Below are 16,073 nucleotides of genomic sequence, written 5' to 3'. Positions count from 1 at the left end.
ACACAATATCTAGAATAAGATTGTTTCCTGCATCTCAAGTATGCTTAGCACCAGGGAAAGAAAGTCAATCAGAGAGGAGTTAGTGATCTGAATCTAGTAGCCATGGGGTTGTTCTGATTTTTGCCAGTGCTGTAAGAGTACTTATGGAACTTCATGGTAGAAGATCAGGCAGAATAGCATTGCTCTGCCATGCCCCCTCTGTCACTGCCTTAAACCTAAAAAATAATGGAAGCCATTTGTTGCAGGAGCTGGTTATTTATACACCAAATCTGGCCACCCTCTGCCTAATGCAGGGGCAGGCAATTATTTTGGGCAGAGGGCCACTTATTGAGTTTCGGCAAGCCATCGAGGGCCGCAAGACAGGCAGCCCAGGGCAGATTGATATCAATTTTCTAAATTTTTTAGGGGCCCCGCGGGCCAGATAGAATGGCCCTTCTTTTCCCAGTTGTTTCACAGTGAACTAACTTTCCTGATTAAGGAACTTAACTATTAAGCCTGTGTCCAGCAGAGGGAGATCTCTTACAGGCTATGATATATTTTTGCAGAGTCAGCATGACTTGAAACCAGAACTGGACCCAACATCACTTCCAGTCACATACTTCCATTTAGATCCAAATTTACCTCTGTCCTACATAGTCTGCTCCCTTTTGTGAGGCACTCAAAAATGGTAGTTTATAAGGAATGTCAGAGAGAAGGTTAACCATTTTCTTAAGGCAACAGAGCCCGCACTTTTGCCACATTGTGGGGATCTTCCAACAAATGCGTTTGGCTTACTGAGAAGAACAGAAGTGATGTGCCACAGGTCAGATTGTCACCTAGCATCAATAGACATAGCTCTACTGAAGACAATGGCACCATGCCATATTATGCCAGCTGAGAATAGGTAACCTGTGTGCATTTGTGGAGGTAGATATCCTAAGAATGGCTGAAAAACCTATATGCTGTTTGTCTTTAAACCGGCTGAGTCAGATCGATGCCTGCCGTTCAGTCTCAGGAGTAGCACATGTGAGATCTCTGCTTGTGGAATGTTGCCAAGCATTAGTTAGAGTTCAATTATTCACTAATGATCTCTCTAATGTAGATTATAAGTTCCTTAGGGAAAGAACCTCATTTCCTTAGATGCCTAATTGCCATACAGGCTAACTGCTTTAAATAAGGAAAATAATCACATAAATAATAATACATTAAACGTGGACGCTTCAGTCAGCGGATGACATAATCCACTCCAGAGAGATCATCCAGCCAAGTTGCAAGGTGCTGAAGGCAAAAAATCATCATCTCAGCTAAAGGCTGGAGGAGAAATAATAGCTTTGGAAGCTTTTCTTAAATAGCTGTCCCATCACTGGGGCATATCATCCAGGATATTAAAAACACACATACTGCAAAACTTTATTTCAACCCCAATTTCAGTCCCATGGAAGGAGAGGGGAAAGATGAACATTTCATAGCTACACATAAGGTGTGCTCTTTTAAACTCCCATTAATGACACTGATGATGGGTAAAAATGCCATTGTGCTGAAATGGGAGAACATTAGTTCTATACAGGGGACTGGGCTGGAACATGTCTCTGAGGTGTGTGTGTGACTGCTGGTCCCAGCTCAGGCTGCTTTTGCCAACACCCAAAACACAGCCTCAAGAAGCTGTTTGGATCATCAGGGATCAGTTGGATGTTGTATTGTCTTTGTCTTATGCCCCACAATAGGAACCAAGAAGGGAATGGCATTGGAGCCTCTGTAGAACAAAAAAAGGATAGCTAGCTTTTCATCAGCAGATCTCAAAAGAAGTCACTATTGTTATCCCCATTTTACAGATGGGAAACTGAAGCACAAGCAAGGAACATAAGTTGTAGATGAGGAACCAGCTGGCCAGGAGAACCCCAGTCTCCAGAATCATAGGCCAGTGCTCTGTCCACTAGCCCACATGACTCCTGTTTGCAGGAGAGAAAGACTTGCTACCAGGAACCTTCCAGCAGCTCTGGGAGTGGGCACCATTGCAGAGCAGTCAGGTACGGAGTTGAATCTCAGTCAGACCCCAAGCCCAGAAAGCAAATTGTATGCAAGCAGCAAAGCAATTTCTCCTGCAGGCTTTCAGCAAAGTAGTCTAGTAGTTTATCACCTCAGCTGTTGCCTCCTTTCAGCTCCGATTAGAAGTGGGACAAAACCACTATGATAAAGGAGCATTTGGATCCAGGAATTTAGTTCACTGCCAAGACTAAGCAGCAGCTGTGAAATCCCCATGGCGATCATGTTTGAATCCAGATTCAGACTCATTCCTAATTGCCCCCAAGCAGTCACATCTGGGGCTACTGGAGTAGCTGAGCTTGGAGGCAGTGGTGAAGCTGGAGTAGTGGGGTGAGTAAGAGTCATCCACTACAGTGAAAAGGGGAAGTCCTGGGAACTGACTTGTGAGCAAATCCATCTGCCTGCCCCGCCTGTGCAGCTAGGCGAGGCTTTCACAATGAACCCTGGGGATAAGTCACAGGGGAAAGGAATCTCTCCCAGCCACAAGCTGGCACTTGTCAGGATGAGTGTTGCACTCTGAAAAACAATTCCTCTGCTTGCATTGAGGCCAGGTTTGCACAGCCTCCCAGGGAAGAAAGGAGCAGCAAATTCTTCCTGCAGAAGTAGGAGCATTACTTCTTGCAGTGGGGTGGGGTGATGAGTTTTGTAGGTCTCACCCCACAACGAAGGGGTCAGACAGGCACCCAGGCAAGAGTTAGGACCTAGCACCAATTCCAGGCACCTTGTGCAGCCAATGAAAGGCCAAGCCCAGGTACAAGCAGAGCGTTAGAAAGTGAACCTGGTCATTTCAAGGGGAGCTCTTGAGCTGCAAAGATCTTCAGGCCAGGGGCTTGAAACCATCTCAAAGAGCTGGCCTGGGCAAGAGAAATATGTAGGAGGAGAAGAGGCCTGACCCTTCCATAAATTTGTTGGGGAGAGAAGAGTCTGTCATGAATTCCTCCTGGCATCCTCACTGAAAAGTGCTACTGCACCACATAGCCACATCTCCTGCCTGCACGTGGCCTGGCGGCAAGAAAGATGGACAACAGCCCATCCCTTTTCTTGCCTCATTCTTCATGCCGTGTGTTCTCAGACAGGCAAGGTTCTTTGAGTAGCCTCAGAAGTTTTAAAGGTAAGTCTGAATATCTCTGAAACACCCGTCTCTGGAGGTCCTTTTGGTATGAATGGAGCAAGGCCTGGGGAAGGATGATGGGGGAAAATCCAAGGAGGCTTCCATGTGTTCTGCATATGGGATACCACCAAGGTATGTTATGGTAGCGAAAGTGCCATGTTGTAGCTGTGATAGTCCAGAAATTATGCAAGAGGCAAGGATATCTTTTACTGGATCAACTCTGTAGTTGGGATAAAGTTAGGCAAGCTTGTCTAACTTTACAGAGTTTGTCTAATAAAAGATACCACCCTAAGAAATCCTTGCTTCTGCTAACGTATGTTTAAGATATGTAGCTTGAAGATTCTCCAGTCATCGGAGCTAATTTAGGTGACTTCTGGTGATGAGGATCACCAATAATTTAGCTAATGGTGAGAATTGTTGTTAAGACATTGCAATCACCCTGAAAGTTTGGACTTGGTACTTCCAGGCCTGAGTTAATTAGCTTTGATTCCAGAATTGTCTCCAAATGTTCTGTAAAGAAATGTGCAGTGAAGCATGGATGTGGAGTGGCATTTTTAGATCCCTCTAATTTTAGATATTCCCACTGTCTAAACTGGCATTACATCACAGTGATTTTTTGCAGGGAGGTGCTGAGGTTTAGGACTGTGTATGGAAACTCATAGCTCATCTGCTGACTCATCCAGGCAGCATGACCAGGTGTGTCTCAGTTTGAACTCTGTCTTAGAAGAGAGGTGCTGGGAAAAGGAAAGAGGGGAAAAAAAAAGATGCCTTAGGTGGCAATCCTGAGAGCAGCTAGCTGCGAGAAGAGTTTAGGCTAACACTTTTATGTTTCTAAGTGCAGTTTAGCTTCAGAGTTTTCCTATTAAGTTAATAAAAGGCAAGAGGCCTCAGTAGATGGGGCAATCTGGACCATATCTCACTGTGCATGTTTTACTTTGAGAGCAGGTTGGGGGAAGTCCCCCATTTACAGACTTCTAAACATCTTTTGAAGGACATACATTCATTCTAACATCTTTTTCCATGGGCTTGGTGTTTTCAAGATGTCACATGAGGCTTGAGGACGGTGAGGTAAAGACCAAGTTTGCTGACTCCCCTGGGAAACTATATCATTGGCTGTGTTTTATTATATTGCTGTGGGAGAGTGCAAAGCCCTTTTGCATTACCTTGTCCTCCCCAAAGCCTTCAACATCCTGGTTACTCCAAGTTCATGCCCTCCAGCTGTGATTCTTCACTGAGGTGTTGCAGCGGGCTAGGATACCATGAGATCCTTCTAAGGTTGCTGCACAATATTAGCACTGCAACATCTATACGTGTGCAAGCATCCACACATGATTCACAAGATAGACCCAGAGGCTTCAAATAAGAATCCACAGTGGCAAAAAAAATGTCTGACCTACCTGTTGTGGGCTGAGTTCTTTGCAACAGAAGAATCACTTTATTATTTTTGTTTTTACTTCTTAATTTTTGAAGTGTGGTGCTGCTGAATTCAGACAAGTTACCAGAGGATGTCTTGAGAGCCACTGCCTTACAGGATGTTTTTCAAAGCTTTAGCCAGTCCACCAGGACAGACCCCACGACTTCCACATAGAGACTGTATTACTTGTGGAGCAGATCTGAAAAGAAAACTCATCCAAATTCCAGTCACTTGTGGGAAATCTAGCATTTGTGATCATTGGTGGTTGATGTTGTTCTGAATTAGGTGAAACAGTCCCCAGTTGGAAATTTATTGGGAACTGATGACTGTTTGGAAACACTGAAATGTTTTGTTTTCACAAATGCCTTGGTATTTAATTTCAATAAGGCTAAAATGTTTCATATAGACAAAGTTAAAAACCTAATATAATATACAAGGTCAAAAAAGGAGGAACTGAAATGCATTTTAGCATACTGAGATATGCTGATGTTACTGGATTAAATAAAAAAGCAAAGCCAAATTGTTTTCACTTTTGCCCATCAAAAATTCATCAGATTCAGTGCCTTCCTCTAGAAAATTTTGATTTCAATGAAACTGCTTTTTTTGATAGAAAACTGAGCATTTTCTGATTACTTGTGTGGGAGTATGAATTAGCATAGAATAGATTTGACTTCTATTTCATTCATCTTCCCAGAATCAAGTAATGAGGTATTTGTCACAGCTAGAAAAAGTTTCATCAAGCTTTTGGGGCAATGCAAAACACTAGCTGCATCAGAAGGATCTGGTGGTGTTGGGCAGGATGTTGTAGGGAGGGGAGACCACTGAGAGGAGAGCATAGCAACAGTCTGGCCACTTCCCCCTTATTAGTGTAACTTCTTCAATGTGGGGTGGTTTAAAGACAGCCTTGTACCATGTAAACCACCCCCTGAAAGAGGAATCCTTCTCTGCTACTTATCACCTTGCATCTATTTTGTACTGCCTGGGTTGGGATGCAGATCTGACCCATTGACTTCAGTGAAGTCGTTTTTTGTCTCCAATGTTGGGAGAGGACAGTTGGGATGGGAGTATCTTTACAAAACATGAGGCTTGGTTCTCCCCTCTTCTGCATTTTGTATGGTCATCCGTACCAGGGCCAAGTGACTGCATGACACCATCCTTATGATCTGGTAGCCTTTCACACTCACTTTGTGCAGGGCTGTCTGCTGATCTGAGCTGCAGGGGAATGAAGACTCGTGTGTTTTGCCCTGATGGTTTCCCTCCTACCAATCATAAATCTAGGATGAGCTCCTAGAACCAAATAACTCCTGTTTCCTCCTAAAATGTCAGATTGGTCTCCTATCTCACATGGAAACCATCTTCCTCCTCCCTTAAAAACTCAGAACTTGGGCAGTGGGCAGCCAAGTGCCAAGTTGTTACTGTCACACCATCCTCTAGGAAATAAGTAACTGCGTGGTCATGAAGGCTGCCAGCCCCCCACGCCCTTTGGCACTGTCATCCAAGGCTCGGTTTCTAAGGAGTGTATATTTTGTGGCTGCTCCTAATGCCAGCAGAAAAAATCAAGCCTGACCTTGTCCACGCTTAGTCACTAGGAGCAGGAGACAGAAACCACAAAGGCAACCATGGCAAAACAGCACAGATGAAGGGAGTGTCAGATTTTTCCCAGGCCAGTGTTCAGATGACAGGCATTGTGTTGACAGTCTCCCTTGAAACAGCTTTTCTCTGTGCTGGTCAGCCTGTTGGCTGGTACTTGTACAGGGAGGTGCTGCTCAAGGCACCTGAGTGCATGACAGGTTCCACCCCCTTTCTGCATTGATTTGATGCTGCTCTCTGTGCTCCTCCCCATCCTTCCAGTCCTTGCACAGTGGAAGCAAATTAGCTGATGCAGTTGATTTAATCTTAAATATTTTGAGACAGCTTTTGAGCTTCTTGAGGTGAGCAAGGTTCAGAACCAAAGCAGGTAGCTTGCTTCTCAGTGGGTGTTGGTCACTGCTGTGCACTGTTGAACTCTCACATAGGGCAGGATAACCCCAGTGGTTTTAATGGGTGGTAGCTATCCTACCCATGCTGTTCTCAAAAGACAGGCCATAAAAATGACAAGAGACATGATACATTCATATAAGCAGGAAGTAAATAGAAAAGTCCCCCATCTTTGGGGGTTTCCCATGTGAAGCCTGAGCTGCCCATAGGGATTTTCCCTGCCCTGCCTCTGCAAAGGTCCATTTTATAGTCTTTCCCTCCAGCGAGGGCAGAAGGAAGCTGCACTGTCTGTCACGAGCTCCTTGTTCACCAGGGACAAGCAGTGCCCCTTCTAGACCACCTCACTACACAGAGGTTTCAGTCTTACCTTGCACCTCTCTGTATTTCTAGAGCACTGGTACTCATGGCATCTCATACAGCTATGTTTCACAGTCTTATATCCATCATAATTTGTTTCCCAAAAAGTTTTAATCTGGATCCTAGTGGGTTGGCAAAGAACTGATGGGAAATCCTCTGTGACATGATAATGACAGGCTGCAGGGTGATCCACCCACTGGCTAGAGCTGAACTGCAAAATGTCAACTCTGCTACCACCAAATCCCATGAAACAGACCACTAGGGTAGAGCAGCAGCTATTTTCAACTTAAACTCTATGCCCTGGGTGAAGTTAAGCCCAAATTCATACTCAAACCTTGGGTATCATCACCCTGACTCTGATCAGGCCCAGCAGCAGAGGAGTCTGGTACCGACTCTTCTTTGGTATCATCCTGCTACTTCCCCACGTCAGCACAGAAGGGACCTCTACCTAATCACAGATGTGAAAGTAGAGACTTTTCTACGAGACCTACCAACTTGGAAGAATACGTGGTAGTGTGTTCATCCTGCTTCTTCATTGCTGGGCATCTTATGCTGCCCTTTGCCTCAGACCAAAGGGTGGACAAAGTGCTACGCTGTCCAAGTGGCAGCATCTTACCTCACCTTGTAGATATAAAGACTCTTTCAGGTACAGAGCAATGGTGAATCAGGCCCTCCATGTAGAAAGGGAAGCAGGGCAAAGGCAGAGGCATCTGGGGGAAACAACAGAATCCCTTCCCCCTCCACAGAAAGACCAGAAGTATGGTCTTTCTGTTCTCGTGATCCTCTGCATATACTAAATATTTTCTGCCTCTTGTAACATTGATTTGATATTGAGTTTTTAACTTCTATGATAAAGAAATAAGGGGTGGCGGGAACAGCTTCAGATTGATAATGTAATTAAAGGCCATAATGGAATAATACCTCTCTGTAGCTCAGCTATTATCACTCGCATATCCCTCTGTGCCATATCCCCTCAATGTGCTACCTGATTCTACCCTCATCCTTGCATCCACATCTCATTGCAGGCAATGGGCTGCTGCAGGCTCAGTGCAAACAGTCTGCATGTATAGTATTTACTCACAGATTATGGGTAATAAAACTCAGTGCTTTAATGTTGATTCTCACAGATCTGTCTCGTCTTCAGGCCAGACACAAACAAGACAAGGGCTGTGGGGTCACCTTTTTGTTTTGTATTTGTACTGCACTTCTGTGGGGGTCCTGACTCATGATTTGGTGCCTGCACACTATGGTAATACAAATAAATTATAAAGAAGTATTAATAATGTACTGGCAGGGAGTGGATACAAATAGGGGGCTATGATCCTTCTACCTTACCAAGAGAGCTCAGGAGTATGCTCAAAAATATACATTGCCAATAGAAAAAATGATCAAACAACCTAGTTCTTATGCAGATCCAAGAGAGAACTAGGGACAGCTACATTACTATTTTAATGATACTACACTGATGAGCACTATAGAGATGCAAATGAATAATCCACATTTTTAAACAGTCCTTTATCCTGATTCTTTGAATATGGTTATAGGATGGTCACTATGTAGTAACTGAAACTCATAAAGTTATAAAATATCTAGCCTGAGTATTGCTAGAAATGAACCCCAGAAGTCAGCATGGACTGCAAACCTGCTCAAGAAGCTGAGTAAGTACTCATGTGGTTAATGTGTTGTGCTCCAAGCATTTGTAGTTGCAGTACTCCGAGCACCCAAACAAGCTAGCTCAGGTGTGCTATATGAGCTTGCTCTGACTGTAGTGTAGACATACCTCTAGTGGACTTGGCCGCAGGATTCCACTTTTATCCCAGGCCAATTGAGACATGAGAAGTGATTTGCCTGCAGCTGTACTAAATGAAATTTGATTGCAATATGAGATGGAAAAGAACCCTGGGCTAGCTTCTGGGCTCCTTCCTCTTCACTTCCAAAAGCTCCGACAGTGTTTCTATCAAAGGCAGTTAATCCATAAGAGCAGTCACCTGGATATCATATTGTGAACTCTGTTTTGTTTTCTTATTTTTTCCTCCTGTGCTACCAGCTCCCCTAGGCAATTGCACTGTAATCTGTCTGTCATTTGCAAGGCTGCCAAAAAGGTGGCTTTTTAAGGTGCATCTTAGCAACTGCTTCCAGACTCGGCTTGTTCAGAGTGTGTCTAAAGATCTGTTGAGGCTGATCATAGCTTTTGAATCTGCAATATTTACCTACCTGGTTACTATGGCGATCTATGAAAAAGGTTATGCTGATCATGATTTCACTGGAAAGAAGGATGGGAAGAAGAATGGATGTTTGACGGTGCTGCTGAAATGCTCCAGAGCTGCTTGAAGCACATCATAATAGGGCTGTGCTAAGTACCAGCCTGCTGTGTGTCTGTTCCACCTCTCTCCATCTGTTGATTGTTTTCATGCACTGCTTTGAGTGGACAGCCTCTCCCTGTGTGAATGGATGGTGCCCAGCACATTGTGGGGACTACCACAATTCAAAAGATGAATTATGATTAAATAACAGGTGAAGGTCTCTAGATTGCTGGTGGATTTGTATATTGACTCTTCAATGCCTTTGGCTGGGGCATAAGACTGTTTTGAAACAGACTGTTGCTGTCCGTAACGTGCAATCCAAATGTTTTATGCTGTGGAGGCCGTGTTGGAAACAAGAGATTCAAGAACTACAAACGCAGCCTATTGGTACAGTGCCCAGCCCAGCAAGCCCGGACTTCTGCCTGGGCCCTTTGGGCCATACCACCTTATGCATCGTCATCATCCTAGCAGGAGTCAAATAGGGCTATTCCATCCTATTCAGATGCTTATTATCTTGCAGCAGTTGCCTTGGCATCTGAGCACTTCGGTTTATTGCTGCTTTTCTCACATCTGGGAGCTGAACACGGGACATCCTGGGTCCTGATCTTGCCCCCTTGAAGTTTATAAGAGCTTTGTCATTGATTTCAGTAGATGCAGTCTCAAGCCTTAGATATGCAAAAAGGAGTTTGCTAACCAGCTGCACCCTAGGGCCTGGGGCACTGAAGAGAAAGCTATTTCCCAGTGATAGTCATCTTGTCTGAAAGTCACTCAGATGCCACAAGGAGGATGGGCTTGGCTCTCCTTCCAAACACGGAACAATCCATCTTGGCATTTCAGTAAGCCCAGCTCTGGCTCTATAACAACAAAGTGACACTTGATTTTTTTTCCCTATCAGAAGACTGCAGAAGGAACCTGTCTTCCTTCATCATCAGTCCTGGGCATATTTTAATTAGAGACCTTTTTTTTTTTTTTTTTTTTTTTTTTCTTGTATCACTCTCCAAGCTGGCAAACTACCCACTTGAGATACTTGGCACTTTTAAGGTCAGATGTACAGCATTTCAGGTTCCAATTCTTTATGCTTCCTAATCTCAGTATATGGTGTCTTGTATGTATACACACACACACACACCATATTTAGAGAGAGGGTCTGGTGGTTAATGCCCATGACCAAGAAGTCAAGAGTGTGTATGTGCCCCCCCAGCTGTAGGCGGCACCACAGTAGAGCATGGCAGGCCTGCTCCACATGCCCAATAAATAAAACACATGTATGCGGCCTGTGTTTGATGTGTTCCCTGTGCCACTTTAAGCTCTTCCTCATGCACATGCTCAGTACCCTGCTAGTAGCAATCATGTCATGACTCTTCCTCAGTTGTCCTGGGAGCAAGTGGGTGGCGTATGTCTCATGGCAACACCCCTGGGTGCGTCTCAGAGGCCTTGAAGCCATGCACTAAGGGCTTTTGTTCCCAGTTTTGCTATGGCTTGCTGTGTGATTGTAGGCAAGATAGATTTGCAGCTTATAAACGAACTAATTTATGTCAGTCATTCAATGTCTCTGCCTCCATTTCCCCACCTACAAAACGTCAATAGTGATAGTCCCCTGTCCTAAGAAGATGCTGTGAGTTTATGCTATATCAGTGAATGGTTATAAAGGGCTTTGCAATCCTGCGAGAGGGTGTTGTTGAAGTCCAAACTATAATTAATATAGAAACATGCAAACAAAATACATTTCCTTTTTTAGTAGAAGCAAAACGTTGCAGAGGTCAGACCCTGACTTGTCTGAAACACTGGTTGCAGGGAGTGTTTGGGTGAGCTTGGTTTGGGTGCAGTACAATGCTTATTCCCCTCAGGAATTTTATGGGAACCAGGGTTAGTGGGCTGGCTTCTGATGGCTGTCACAACCATGCTAATTCAGTGAAGTTATTCAGGATTAACTCAAGAATAACTAAGACAGAAATCTGGCCGATGGACCAGACTCTAGCTTAGTTTAAACGTCTGGGCAAAGCAGAGGTTGCCTCTTGGTTTTTAGATTCCTGATAAAAGTGTCTGTTGGATTTAATGCACATGACATCTGCAGTCCATGCTACAGTCAGGGTGATAAAATCAATTCCATATTTGCTTTCCTCCCCTTCCCCATAATCCACTGCTATTGACTCAGCTGCCTTGGTTTGGTAAGGACTGGGAGCAAAACATTGCTGTCAAAATCCCACCCCAGAAAACTAGACATTTGGGAGCAAGGCATTGCTAATCGTTTTCGTGTGTAGGGGGGTGGGGGAGAGTATATTTTTAGTTCCATCCCTTCAGATCCTCATGGGTCTAAAAAGCCTTCTAACATTTTAGCTCAGCTGTTACTTTCAGCAGCCTATGCTCCAAGCATCAATATTTCACGTGGCTACACGAATCCCCTTTAGGAAAAGTAAAAGCAGTTTTTCCTGTTTATGAAATCTCAGCATTGCCAAGAACAAGAAAGTGTTGGAAAATCCTGTATCTTCCCTGCAGCCCAGCCTCGCAAAGTCCGCTGCCATATAGGGTCTGGATTCACTCAGGGGGCGGGCTGGGAATGCTGCCTTTTCCTCCTCCTGGGTGATTCTGGGAGGCCCTGAAATGATGTCACAGTACATTTTGGGCTACAATAACAGGAAATCATCAAGTGTTTACACTGGCAAATGGGCCTGTGATGTGATTTCCCCCTATCCCCCCCTTCACTTCCTTGGTATATCTGTTTCCTCCGATTAAAATACTACTCGGTGACAATACTGAAGGAGGAAAAAGGAAAGGGGAGAGGGAGACAGACAGTCATGTTTTAAAGGGATGGCTCCCCTGGTGTCATCCACACGCTGTATGTGCAGTGGAGAAGCCTGGATGCAGGAGGCATCAGCGTGCCCTCCCTGCGCTGGAGAAACAAAAAAGAAACCATTCCAGTCCGTATCCCCAGGGTAAAGAAGTCACCTAGGAAACTTCTGCAACACAGGGCCTGACTTGCCTTTTAAAACAGGCATTTGCTTGTAAGCTAATTGAGAATATAATACAAAGGGTTTTAGTACCTTTGTTTAAAGTGAGAGTTCCAGGGATGGACCTAAAGATGCATACTAGTCACTGAATGTCTTCAGTTGCTGAAGGCTTCATCCATACCTGCGTTGCCTGCTGAGATTCCTGCATTCAAAGGGGCTGTTCAAGCTATGGGAATAGCTGGGGCACAGAGGTACTCTTGCCTCTTTTTCAGGCACTTCCCCTGTGCTGGGAGCTGAAAGGCCCGAAAGAGTTGGAGAAGAAGAAAGATTAGGGCTCCTTGAAACTGAAAAACATTGGTTGGGAATTCTTGTGTGACGAGACTTATTAGGCAGTTTCTCATTTAGTCGTGCTGGAAATATTGTAAGAGAGACGGCTTTCATCCTGTCTTAGCACTTGGACTTTTGGCTTTGTCTGAGAGCCAGGAACTCCATAAAGAGAGGCAGCAGTGAAATTTTGGAAGTGGAATTTAAATTCATTTCTGTCAACCACAAGAAGGTCTGAGATTTTGGTTCTGAGCAAAATTTGAGTAAATTCTTATTTCTTCAGACCCTAACTTCTGCTTATCCTGACTGTCTGATTGTCATGCTTCCAGCTCACATCCCTTAATCAGCCCTGGGAACCTATCTTGGGGCATTGTGTAAGCCAGTGGGGACCAACTTTTTTGGCAGGCATACCACAAATTAGCACTGCACCCTCCCCACGCGCCACTCCAATCCCCTTCTCCTGGCCAATCTGCTGCTCTGTTTTTTGCTCCTTGCTTTATCTGTTACTCTTCTGCCTGTCCCCTTCCTGATCTGCTGTGTGTCATACACAGAGGCTTCCTGTACTATTTGTGGCATGCACGGTACAGGTTGGTCACCTCTGGTTTAACTTATCCCATTTGCATTTGGAATTGTAAGATGTTGTGGATGAGAATATTGCAGACTGTCTAGATAATTACTATTGTATTAGGTCTGTAATGGTTTAGAGTGGGAGACTACCCAAGAAGGCAAGACTCCTTCTGACTTCAACACAGTTGCTTCTAATTCTATCCGTTGCAAATTGTCCTGGCACATTTTGACTCGGCTTACGGTGGAGAGAGAAGTGAAGGTAGAGTGGGAAAGAATGTGGATAAGTTGTACAATGTTTAAATAGAAATGTCTAGATGAGTTTTGTCTGATTTCCATTCCTTTGTAAAGCAGTTCAGAAACACTGTAGAAGGTAGCTGAAAAAGTCTCAAGCATCTTAATTATGTAGACAAATTAAACCAAATACTAATGACTGTTGCTTATTAAAGGCTGTTTATCCAAGAGGGGAAATTTTAAAGCACCAAAAGGAGGTGGAACTGGCCCAAGGCCATGTGATACATCAGTGGCAAAGCACAGATCAGAGCCAAGAGGCTTGTTTGGGCCATTGCTCTGTATACAGGAACTTGCTGCTTTTCCAGTAGGACTGTTTCACTAGAGAAAGAGAAAAAGAGAACTGGACAGGATGTCAAAGAAGAACCATACTTCTGAAGGATTCGCCACACAGCTAAATGCTGCTCCACTGAATGTCAGATGCAAACCAGATTGGCTGTTAAGCTGCTAGCCAAACACTGTTGACATTTGGGCTGAATTTCTCCAGCCAGTGACATTAATGCTGGATTAAATTTAACAGAGGGAATGATAGGGACTTAAGTTTACAGTCCCATTGCCAAGTCCAACTGCTAACTAAGGAGAGAAGAAGGTACCAAGTGCAGCTTCCTGCTTTATAACTCCCCATCTCTGTGCTCTGTCTTTCTTTCACTGAGGTCACTAGGTCAGGGCTACTAGTATTGGTCCAAACTTATCCACCAAGCCTTTGGTTTTTCCATTTGCTAACAGGAACCTGAGATCCTGCATTATTATATTGTGGTCCTGGCACCCAAGAAGGGAAATAACCTGTTCTAGAATATAGTTAATGGCCTGGAGATAATGGCAGTCTCTTTCTCCTCACCCTACCACCATGTTCTGTGAGGTCCTGAAAGCCCAGCAGAGAGATGCTGACTGCATCACCAAACCTTTTTCAAAGCAAATTGGAATCACCAACCAACCAGTTAGAGGCCAGAATCTGCTCCAAGGTACAGCCTCGTAACCCCACTGGGGACAATGGGCCAGGTTCTGGTCCCAGTCATACGCTCTCTAAATGGTGCCCAGAATCTGGTCAAGTGGGTTTGCACAAAGGCAGAACTGGCCAGTTCTGGGCTATGGCAGCACTCACTCAGGAATATTGGACAGAGGAGTGTCACTTCCTTTTCTTGCTGTCAGCATATGTACCAAGCAGCCACTTAAACACAAATTTTGTTGGCAAAAAAGGAGGTGACATCCCCCTTTCCCCCCTGCCAGCAGCAAATTTCCAGGTACTGCAGCTGCACAGTGCACTGCCACTGCCCTTGACATCATGCACCACCACTGATGCTCTGCCCTACAGGGAAGGTGCAGGGTGTAGCAAGACACTGGGGGCAGGAGGCTGAGGCATCCCCCCACTCGCCCTCAGGCAGTGCCTGGGGCTCCTGTCCTGCTGTTCCAGCAATTATTCTACTAGCTTTGCATGACAGTAACCCAAGAAAAATGTTTGCCTCTGAAGTGTTGTTTGCTGTAGTTTTTTAAGGTTGGGCCAGTTGTTTTCTTGAGTGTTCTGTTTTGTGGTGATCAGATTTCTGAGAAGGCAGCACGTGGTTTCAGTGCCTACATTAGGGCTAGCAAATTAATTTAATCTGTCCAGCCTCTTCTTGGTATGCCAGTTAGATCTGCATTGGAGTACAACAGGATCTGGGAAAGGAGCACATGGCACAGGTGGCTCAGGGTGCTGCCCCCACCATCCACTGTGCCTTCAGTTATATTGGAAACATCTGTATCTTCATGGAAAGCAGGAAAAAGCCAGGGGAAGCCACCATTTCCTGTGCTGCTGCTGCTACAGCTTCCTAATTTTCATTCAGTTTGTTTGAAGCTCATGTGAGCAGTCTGCATGTGCATGTGAATCAGTGTTTGTGTCTGGGTCTAAGTACAGATTGGGACTGATCCCAAATGAGGTCCATGGGAGCTACAGATACTCAGCACCCTCGAAACTCAAGTGTGCCTACCACACATGCACACACACATGCACCCCCCTAACCACCACTGGTACATGTGCATGTGAATCAGTGTTTGTGTCTGGGTCTATGTACAGATTGGGACTGATCCCAAATGAGGTCCATGGGAGCTACAGATACTCAGCACCCTCGAAACTCAAGTGTGCCTACCACACATGCGCACACACACATGCACCCCCCTAACCCCCACTGGTATATGCATATCAATATGTCCTGTGTATATAAGGAAGAGCATCTTCTGGCCTAAAACTCCAATGTTGCTAGAAAGGGGCCAAAGCTAATATATTCTCTGCTTTATATCAATCTTACAACATAGGTACCATGCTCAAGACTTATGTGAAAGGGGATGTCACATGTAATCATGTACAGCAGACTAAGATAATATAGAATTGTATTTGCCACTGTCTGGGGACTGGAAGGGGTATTTTGTCCCACTCCAGCAAACCCTAGTGATCATGATCTTTCTCCTCTCTTCTGCTGTCTCTTTTATTCCTCCAAAGAAACAGATCTTTATACTTTCCGTTGTTTATCCAGAGCAGTAGTGCCAGGGGCAGATTAATGGAGAGATGAGTCAAGAATTCAAGTTCAGGGACTTGCATAGAAAAATGGAGAGTGTGAAACTTTGCCATAATCAGTCTTCTTAGTTCCTGCAGACTAGATAACAGTCCTTTGCATCCCAGTCACATCTTTTACCCCAAAAGATCCCAGGAAGCTATATGGCACTTCCCTGGGTCACCTGTTCCACTACTAACAGAGAAACTATTTCTGCCATGTAGAAATATTGTGGAT

This window comes from Alligator sinensis, unplaced genomic scaffold, assembly GCF_000455745.1.
Source record: "Alligator sinensis unplaced genomic scaffold, ASM45574v1 scaffold809_1, whole genome shotgun sequence".
Classification (NCBI taxonomy): Eukaryota; Metazoa; Chordata; order Crocodylia; family Alligatoridae; genus Alligator; species Alligator sinensis.
The sequence above is the reverse complement of the archived record's forward strand: the minus strand, read 5'-3'. Positions refer to the sequence as shown.